Source organism: Nelumbo nucifera, chromosome 2 (genome assembly GCF_055504915.1).
Source record: "Nelumbo nucifera cultivar China Antique chromosome 2, China Antique-T2T, whole genome shotgun sequence".
NCBI classification, from domain to species: domain Eukaryota; kingdom Viridiplantae; phylum Streptophyta; class Magnoliopsida; order Proteales; family Nelumbonaceae; genus Nelumbo; species Nelumbo nucifera.
The window spans coordinates 94,986,864-94,997,867 of record NC_142650.1 but is presented as its reverse complement, the minus strand read 5'-3'; the positions used below and the strand labels follow the sequence as shown (position 1 = coordinate 94,997,867).

Here is an 11,004-nt window from a genome sequence, read left to right as displayed (position 1 = left end):
CTCTTTTTCTCAATTTGGAGGAAGCTATGAATGCAAATTTCCTAAGATTTCAGAGCTTTAAGCAACCTGAAACTGAATTAAAAGCAAGGAGATGGTGAAATGAGAGGCTTACCTCTCGTGTACGACCTTGAAACAAGCTTTCCAGCATCTAAATGGACTTCAAATGAAACTAGAATGAGGCCGGAGCTAGGTTGGGCACTTCTGGTGTTGAGTCAGGAAAAACAGAGGATGAGACCTGAGCTTGGCTTCAAGGATTCCGGGATTAAAAGTAAGTTGGGTGTGTTATTGGAGTTAGAAAACTCTCTTCCTTCAATCTCAAGTTGAGCCTCTATTTATAGAGACGATGGAGGGAGATGGGTTTGAAACTTGTCCAGCTATAGTGTCTGTAGCTCAGTAGAGTTTTTTCACTGAAATAGGCAAGGATTTTGAGAGAAGGGGGCTTACAGTTGACCCTTCCTGCTTATGCAACAAATCTTCTAGATTTTGGGTGTTTTCTCATGGGTTTCGTGCGTCCAATGAGGGATTGGGGCGTGCTAGACATTGCATCCCCGTATTTGGGTCTGACAGTGGCACAAAACATAAATTTGATGAGATTTTAAAAGTGGTTTTATCATTTCTTGGTTTTAAGTGAGGGCCTGTTTGGTATTTTAGGTTTTTTAAGCCTATTAGGCTCAAAATCATTGGTCTAGGTGTTTTAATGGGGCTAAGTAAGGATCTGGTGTCAGCCCCCACCCACTTAAGATCCTATGTTGGACAACTGATGTGGCGGTTCAATCTGGTGCTTCAAAAAAGTATCTCTCTAGTTTAATGATCAAATGGATGAATCTGGTAATGAAATTTGGTGTGTTGGGATTTTTTGGTCTCTGAACATAGTGGTGAGGTTTGATCGGATAAACAGGGTCGAGAAGATTGAGATCTATGGCTAATAAGTTCATATCAATAAGATTTGTTGAAATAAAATCTTTATTTGATAAAGGGTCAAATGGGGGAATTTTGAATGAAATATGGTGGGTAGGCATTTTCAAACATGCTAAATCTGATGGAAGTGATGGATCATTGATTAGAGGTGTTGATTGACTGATTTAGTTCAGATCATGGTCTTAGCTTATGATTTTCAATCAAAGAGAGGGCCCAAAATGAAATCTTGCCTTTTCAATGGTCAAATGGAGGTGTTTAGTCATGAAATTTGATGTGTTGGGATTCTTTGGGTCATTGAATATGGTGGTGGAGTTTGATTGGTCAGATAAGGCTTGGATGATGGAGGTTTGTGACAGGTGAGCTTTTGATTAATAAGATTCGCCAAAACTGAATCCAAGCTTGATGTTAGGTCAAACGAGGGAATTTTGGGATAAAATTTGGTGGGTAGGTATGGATTGAGATTATGAGTCTGTTGGATGGGTTTAATCGTATTAGGTGTGTACAGATCACGAGTTTTAGGTTTGAGGAGCGTCGTAGTGTTATGTGCGTCGAAATGAGATCTTTGATGATTGGCTAAATCCAAGAATTTGGGGTTAAAATTTTGCATGATTGGTTGTTTGAGGATTTTGTTTCACGTGATAGATTTTGATCAGGGATCAGGTATGGTGATGTGGCATAATCAAGACCATCAAAAGGGAATCAAGTATACTTAATAATGGACTTATGGGCATTTGGGTTAAAATTTGGTTTCTTAGAGTTTAGGCATGTTTTAAAGTGATTGGTGTGGCCTATTCAGGCATCCGGAATGTAGGAAATGGGTCAAAGGGACTGAGCAAAAATTGGGTACCAATAGGGTGTAAACAATATTCAAAAATCCAAGTTTAAATTCAAGAATTGACATAATTAAATGGAATTCAGATTGTTTGAATACCGTTAATGGTCGAATTCAAATTAGAATTTTTACAAATTAATTTATTGAATCAAATTCAATTCAATTTGATTCTATTATAACATATATCATAAATATATAAATTATATATATATATGTATGTATGTATACCGATATTATTATTGTTGTTATATTCATACTAGAGGGGTGTGCCTACATTATAGGGGTTGATAAGAATGCATGAACACATTAAAAAGGCAATTTTATTCATCTAGGTAGATTTAAAGTTAGTTACTTGGGCAAATGAAGCAAATCAATTTAGTGTAATTTAATTAGTTATTTTTACTTAATTGACTAAATATGGTAAATTAATTAATTATTAATTTAATTAATCTAACTAAATACTTAAATTACATTAATTACTTAAATTAAAAAATAATTTTACAATTACAATTAATTAATTTAAAGTAATTAATAAAGTCTTAAAAAATACATTTAAGTGAAATTAAGTAACTTAACATATGATATGCAGTAAGAAATTTCACTAAGTATTTATATTGTTGGAGGGTTGAGGGGGAGGGGGGAAGAGAGTGGGAAGGGATGGTGGGGAGTGGTTGAATTCTTGGAGAGAGAAAGAGAGTGAGAAGAGAGAGAATGTTTTAAAATATTATTTTGCTCTTGTTCCATGAAATTCAATTGAGATATTAAAGAAATGTAGATGAAAAGGCCTAGCTTGGCCCAAAGATTCTAGGCTTGGTCCTAAGTTTGTGTTTAGACTTGGTCTACACCTAGCCCTGCAAATTTTTAGCCCAAGTTTTGGTCCAATACTTTAGCCCAACCTAAGCAATCATTAGACTCACAAATTTCTAAGTTAAGTTTGGGCCCAACCAGCCTAAGCTTGACCTAACTCAAAAATTTAAGGCTTGGATCTAGTTTTCTTGTTCAAGCTTGGCTTGGGGCTTAAGTGTACATTAGGCCAACAAGCTTCAAAGTTGGGTTTGTTTCCGAAACTTCAATTTCAACTTGTGGCTTGCCTAAATGAAACACAATTAGACAACTTAATTAATTAATGAATTAATTATATTTATTAATTAAAAATATTAAAAATATTTATTATCTTGTAAATAATATTAAAAGTTCATCCTATACTTCAATCCCAACTTGGGGCTTGCCTAGATGACAGATAATTAGAAGACTTAATTAATTAATTATATTGATTAATGGAAAAATATATATTAGAAAAATTTATTCTCTTGTAAATATATAATATTAAAATTTCATGGAGAGAATGGTTGAAGATAAATGAAAATTTGAAAACAAAGATAAATGAAAAGTTCAAAAAATAGTGTTATAGTGGGAGGGGAGAGAGGGATAGGGCTGTCAATGGGTTGGTCCAAGTAGAACCGCAACCAACCTGACAAGAATTACTAGGGACTCGAACTTAATCAGAACCGATAGGATCTGTAATTTTAGAGACAAAATCAAACCAATCGGTTCTTGGGACAATCGGCCGGGTTTAACCCAATGGAGCTGAGTAATGGTTTTGTTAATCAAGAATGTAACAATCAAGACTTATAAACAAATTGAAAGAATCAAAAAATGGTTTAATCAATTTGTCAAAAAACTAAGATAAACTATAATAAGAATGGCCAAAACAAAGTCAATTGCATAGTTTATTTTTTATAATAATAATAATGTTATTAAAATACTATTAATTATTGAAAATAGTGTTAATTAATGAAAACATTGTTAATAACTAAAATACTGCTAATTAATTTAAATACTGTTAATTATTAAAATATTCTTAATTATTGAAAATACTATTAATTATTATTATTTATAATATAAAAATATAATATATTTTGTTATATTATTAAAATACTTTTAATTATTAAAATATTGTTAATTAATGAAAATACTGTTAGTTATTATTTATAATATAAAAATATATTATATTCTACTATATTATTAAAATACTGTTATTGTTTTTCTTCTTATTATTTCTGATGATGATGATGATGAGGATGATGATGATTATTATGATTATTATTATTTATTTAAAATATATTATGCACATTTCCAGCTGACCAGTAATCAGTATGGGTCCAAATCAGCTGGACCCAACTATTCATATTTGGGTTTTTTAAAAACGAGTCGTCGCAAACCCGTTTTCGTTGTCTTCTTTGCTTGAAATGTTATACGGGTCATTCATCAACCCGTCTAGTTTCTACCTGTTTCTTTGTTTTCTCACTCTTTTTTTTTGTTAAATCTTCATTTTTTCAGTTATTTATGCGTCGTTTCTCAATAAAATAGAGGTTTACCTTCTACCTGCTGTTTGGGAACGTTTGAAGAAGCTGAAATGTATCTGGAACATTTGGCAACGTCTGCTCAACTCAAAAGCAGCTGGAATGTATGCTCTATCAGAAATAAAAAAAGGTAAAATGTATGAAACTCCTACAACATTTGCAACGACTGAAACCTCACTGAAACTTTTGCAACGCTGGCAACCGAAGAAGCTAAAACTTTTGCTTGGAAGAAAACCTACGTAAAAAACTTAGAAGTGATCAGAGGTTACATACGAATGGAAGGAAAGAAAATCTCAGTAAAAAAGAGTGGCTGAGATGGTTCAGCCTTTGGTCTCTTGAAGGTGTCCACAGTCCGAGATAGGGTGTGGGAGTATTAAATGTTGCTACACATTTTCAGAAGTCATTGAATCAGTTCTCTCTAACAGTAAAGCTCTCTTCCAATCTTTGTTTCATTCCAATGTGAGTCGTTGCATCTTCCAAAGTTAGTTAGTTTCAAAGTTAGTCGATTCTGCTCTCAAGGTGAGTTAATGTCAGTCTTCGTTCAATATAAGTTGGTTCACCTTCAACTGACTCCATCTAATATAAATATCTCCCTCCTGTACTGGTTCAGATCATCTGAGAGAAACAACGGAATACATCTACAAAATTTTTCTCTCGATCTACTAAGTTCTTTTCTCTCTTTTCTATCATATATTTTACTGTTTTTTCTGTTACTATCATCCGCAAACCATCAGTGGTATCAGAGCTTCGTCCGATCTATTTTCTGGGTGTGATTTCTTCTAACCATTATGTGTGCTAACTCCAATCGCTCTACTCTTTCTCTTCCAATTTTCAATGGAGAAAACTATGACTTCTGGTCCATCAAAATGAAGACCTATTTTCGGTCACAAAGTCTATGGAAAATTGTTGAGGAAAGATTCTGCATTGCTGAAGATACTTGTACTCTTTCAGCAAATCAAAAGAAAAACTATGAAGAGAATCAACAAAAGGATTGTCAAGCACTATTCTGCTTGCAGCAAGCAATGGCTGAGGAGATATTTCCTCGAATCATGGGCGCATCAACTACAAAAGAAGCATGGGATACACTGCAGGAGGAGTTTCAAGGATCTATCAAGGTACGCACTGTTAAATTGCAGAAGTTTAGAAGGGATTTTGAAAATCTTAAGATGAAGGATAATGAGACTGCAAAAGATTACTATTCTAGAATAAAAGAAATAGTAGATCAAATTAGAGCCTATGGGGAGACTATTTCTGACAAGAAAATAGTCGAAAAAATTCTAATGTCTTGTATAGAGAGAATATGATGCAATAATTTCGATGATAGAAGAAACAAAGGATCTAGAAACACTATCACCAACTGAATTAATGGGTTCTCTAAAGACATATGAAAATAGGCGTGATAGGCAGAATGAAAATTCGGTTGAAGCTGCCTTTCAATCTAAAATTAATCTGCGGTCTCATAAACCAAAAGTTGATGGGAGAAAGTCACAAGGAAAATCAAAAGAAAATAATGACAAGTATTCTTCCTGTGGTATTTGTAAGAAGAGAAACCACTTGGAGAAAGATTGCTAGTTTAAAGGAAAACCACAGTGCCAAAATTGTAAAAAATTCGGCCATGTTGAAAAAGCTTGTAGATTTAAGAAAACCCATCAAGCTAATTTTTCAGAAAAGAAAAATGAGGAAAATAATCTCTTTTATGCTTGTCATTCTGCAATAGAAGAAAAAAATGATACTTGGTACCTTGACAGTGGGTGCAGTAACCACATGACTAAAAATGAAAGCATCTTCCATAGTCTTGATAAAATCAAGACAAAAGTCAAAATTGGTAATTGCGACTTCATGGAAGCAACCGGCAAAGGCACCATTGTTGTTGACACCAAAGAAGGCAAGAAATACATAAATGATGTACTTTTGGTCCCCAATATTGATCAAAATCTACTCAGTGTGGGCCAAATGATAGAAAGAGGTTACTCTTTACATTTTGAGGAAAACTCTTGCACAATCTATGACAAGCAAGACAAGTCTCTTGAAATTGCAAAAACAAAAATGATAGAAAATAGATGTTTTCCCATTCAATGGAGAGATGCAAGTTATATAGCAATGCAAACACAAGTGGACGAGTCGTGGCTATGGCATAGAAGATTCGGACACTTTAATTTCCATGGATTAAAGATTCTTCAGCAGAAGAACATGATGCGTGATCTACCAACTATCAAGGAGTTCAACATTGTTTATGAAGGGTGTATACTCGGAAAACAACATCAACATCCCTTCCCATCCGGAAAGGCTTGGAGAGCCAAAGAGCCACTAGAGTTAATTCATATAGATGTTTGTGGTCCAATGCGTACTCCATCAAATAATCAAAACAGGTATTTCATTCTCTTCATTGATGATTATACTAGAATGACATGGGTTTATTTCTTGTGAGAAAAATCGCAGGTTTTTGATATTTTTAAAAAACTCAAAGCCCGTGTCGAGAAGCAAAGTGGTCACAACATCAAGACCATAAGAAGTGATAGAGGCAAAGAATATACTTCTAATGAATTCAACAAGTTCTATGAAGATGAAGGCATGGAGCATCAACTCACAGTCGGGTACATTGTAGAACAAAATGGAGTATCTGAAAGAAAAAACATAACAGTTATGGAGACAGCAAGAGCCATGCTCATGGAAAAGGATCTTCCCAAAATTTTTTGGGCAGAGGCAATAAGCACTGTTGTCTATCTGCTCAACAGATATCCAACTAAAGTTGTGCAAGATAGAACACCAATTGAAGCTTGGAGTGGGAAAAAACCATCAGCAAAGCATCTCAGAGTTTTTGGGTGCATATGCTACACACACATCCCACAAGAGAAAAGAGGCAAACTGGATGAGAAGACTAAGAAAGGAATTTTTTTAGGCTATAGCACTCAATCAAAAGGCTATCGAGTCTATAGCTTAAGAAAAGAAAAACTCATAATCAGTCGAGGCATAAGATTAGACGAGGATGCTGCATACATTTGGGAGAAAAAAAAAGTTGAAAGAAAGATTATCAACTTGCCTCTATTACCAAGTCAAGGAATTGAAGAAGATCATGATCAAATCAGTTCGCCAACACAATCGGAACCGGAACAAGCTTCACAGTCTACTCCGGACTCATCACCAAGGTGAACTAAATCCTTAACAAAAATATATGAAACATGCAACTTGATGATCATAGAACCAGAAAGCTTTGAAGAAGCTTTTAAGGAAGAAAGATGAAGAAAAGCTATGAATGAAGAGATAAAAATGATTGAAAAAAATGAGACTTGGGAGCTTGTGGATCGTTCACAAGACAAAGACACTATTGGAGTTAAGTGGGTCTACAAGACAAAGGTTAACTCAGATGGCTCAATCCAGAAGCTTAAAGCAAGGCTAGTTACCAAAGGATACTCTCAATAATACGGTATCGACTACAATGAGACATTTGCTCCAGTTGCTCGCCTTGACACAATTAGGGCATTGATAGCACTAGTTGCACAGAAGAAATGAAAAACTTTTCAACTAGATGTGAAATCTGCATTTCTCAATGGCTATCTTAAGGAGGAAATCTATGTGGAGCAACCTCAAGGGTTCGTGGTGCAAGGACAAGAAGACAAAGTTCTCAGATTAAAGAAGGAATTATATGGCTTAAAACAAGCTCCACAAGCTTGGTATAACAGAATCGACTACTTCTTGGAGCAAGGATTCAGGAAGAGCTATAGTGAGCCAACACTCTACATCAAGACTCAAGGTACAAATGACACTCTCATTGTTTCTCTATATGTCGGTGATCTCATTTATACAGGAAATAATGAGAAGATGGTCAAGAAGTTTAAAGAAGACATGATGAAGACTTTTGAGATGACCGATTTGGGCCTAATGCACTACTTTCTTGGAATTGAAATAACACAAGAAGAATAAGGAACCTCATCCCACAAAAGAAGTATATAGAAACTCTTTCAAAGAAATTCAAAATGGAGGATGCAAAACAGTCTCCACCCCATTAGACAACACTAAAGCATTCAAAAAGGAAGATGGCTCACCCAAGAGATCACCCTAACTCTCCTTAACTCTTTTCTTTACTGAATTTCTGGATACCTTTATTCAATAATAGTGGCTCCATAAATAGGAGATCACAAGAGTCCTACACTTAGGGAGACTCCTTGCTAAATAGGGAGACCTCCAACTCTATCTTGATAAGATAAGATTGATAAAATAAGATAAGTCTCTCTTAATCCTAATCTAATAAGATAAGATAATCTAATCTACTAACTTAATAAGAAAAGATAAGAATAACAAGATAGTCTAATCTAATCTGCTGAATGGAGAAGACTGTTGCTGCCGAATTGGATAGGATGAGAACACCGAATCATTATTCTTGCTGCTCCCAATACACGTCCACATCATTACTCCCCTCTTGGACTACGAGCTTGTCCTCAAGCTCGAATTCAGGATATGTGGCCTGGAACTCTGTCAATAGGATCCATGTGGCTTCGGCCGATGGTAAGCTACACCATTCCACCAAGACTTCAAGAACTCCTCGATTGAAATGAGAGCGGATGACAGCTTTAGGTTGTGGAATCAGTTTGCCATCTTTCAGGGGTGGCAGGGAGGGGACTTGGTCCGGAGGAACACCTGTAAATGGCTTCAGCAAGGAGATGTGGAAGACATCATGAATCTGGCTGGTCTCTGGCAGTTCCAGCTGGTAGACCACACTGTCAATCCGTCGTAGAACCTTGAAGGGCCCATAGAACTTAGGGGACAGTTTCGGGGCAACTACACTGGGACTAGTAATAGCTGCTCGGAGAAGCTGTTGTTGCTATTGCTGATCATGTTGTTGCCTCTGCTGCTGCAGTTGTTGCTGTTGTTGGTTGTTTGGCTGCTGTGGCTGAGGGTGTTGCTGCTGCTGCGGACCAATAAGAGTCTCCTGCTGCTTTTGAGGCCATGATAGGGGTTGTAGCTGTAACTGATGAACTTGTGAGTTATATTGATTTAGTTTTGGAATATTGAACTGGAAATTTGGTGCAGACAAGATGTGGGCTTGAAAGTTTAGCATTTTAGAGGGGTTATAGGTGCTAAGATTATTATGGAGTGCAGAAGAGGAAACCATGGATGGGAAAAATCCTGACTGAGCAACTGAAAACTGGGGATTCTGCTGCATATTCATCCACTGGATCAGACTCAAGCCAGGGAAGATTGGGCTCTGAGTATCCTTCATGCCAAAATCATCTGCAAGCCAAGGCATTGCTCTCTTGATAACATTATCTACGTCAGATTCACTATCTGGCATCCCTGATTGTCTAGGGAATTTTGACCTGAAAAATGGAGGTGGGCAAATGTAGAATGGAGTTACAACAGGCTCAATATCCCAAATTGAAACTCGGCTTGGACATTCACCAACTGTTGATTCATCCCATCCAACCTGAAGGTTGCGCCATTGTGAATTTTTCCATCTCACAGGATCCAAATCACTGATACCTATTATTGTCCCCATGTATCTGCGTACCCCTGATTCCTCAGTCTCAAACATCATCCTAAATCTCATCCCAAGAGAAACTTGGGTGTACATTGCTTTATTATATTTTGATAACGGAATTACAAATTCTGAAGGACTGGCCCTTGGATTATAAAATATTGTAAATGGACTGTTATTTGCAGCAGCATGGGCGGCAGCAGCAGGAATTCCAATATGCATGCTATCACTAGATATGACTGATGACGAAAGGGCTGGTTGCTGTCTGCTTTCACGCCTTGTATCTAGGAGAAGCTGTGACTTTTCATCTCTTATAAAAAGAACAGAATCACCAGCAAGGAGTCCTTTTGTGCTAACAAACACACTCCAACCTGTAGTCAGCAAGTGCCTTTTTGGTTGACCACGATAGATATGTCTAAATGTCCATGCAACATCATGCAAATCTCTCGCTACTAGTTCTTGGGCTGGGGGTTGCATTGAAAAATATAGAGGTGGGAAGATCTTCTTTGCTGCCCGGTGAGGTACAGAAAATCCACCATGAGTGCTCGTATCACTAGCTGTAAGTGTTTTGCAAAAGAACTCAATGGGTTGCTTGCTTTGCTTGAGCCCCATGTCCGATGCCAATAATGCTTCCTTGTCATATTTATTTACAGGTTGAAGAGCCATTTGCGCATAAACCTCATAAGTTTCAGGATCAGCCTTATCCCTGTCATCTATCCATTGATTCCGGAAATACTGCTCGCAGCAATATAGCCAGCCTAAGGGGTCTCCGTTGCCATTAAACGACGGGAATTCTAACCTGCTATACTTGGGGATGACTGCGGCTCTATGGCTAACGGACTGCTGTTCGCCGGAAGACTCTAGCAGATCTGGTTGGCGGCCGTTAGCGGCTGTCCCTCCTTTAGAGTTCCTTTCCCTGCTAGAAAGGAACATCTCCATCAGATGTCACAACTCCCTCACTTCGTCTTTGATCTCACGTACTTCGGAGCTGGTTTCCACGAGTTGGTGCTCGAGGTCGTGGACGTTGGATGATAGCTGCTCCAGATCTCCCATAATGGTTGGCTCTGATACCAATTTGTTATGGGCCCAGAAATAGGATCTCGTCACGGGTCTGTCCACGAGGAAAACCTCTTGTTTTACCTTGTTCCTCCCTGCTCTTGACGAACCTATCTTGGTGCCTAGGTGGTGATTTGTCCAAGAGATCACCCTAACTCTCCTTAACTCTTTTCTTTACTGAATTTCTGGATACCTTTATTCAATAATAGTGGCTCCTTAAATAGGAGATTACAAGAGTCCTGCTCTTAGGGAGACTCCTTGCTGAATAGGAAGACCTCCAACTCTATCTTGATAAGATAAGACTGATAAAATAGGATAAGTCTCTCTTAATCCTAATCTAATAAGATAACTCTCTCGTAATC

The 11,004-nt window shown here is 37.0% G+C and overlaps 1 pseudogene; it reads right to left on the bottom strand.

Annotated features, from left to right (window-relative positions):
- Window positions 1–8,932: 8,932 nt before the first annotated feature.
- Window positions 8,933–10,525, bottom strand: LOC148802556 (auxin response factor 19 pseudogene; annotated as a pseudogene).
- Between the last annotated feature and the right edge of the window lie 479 nt (window positions 10,526–11,004).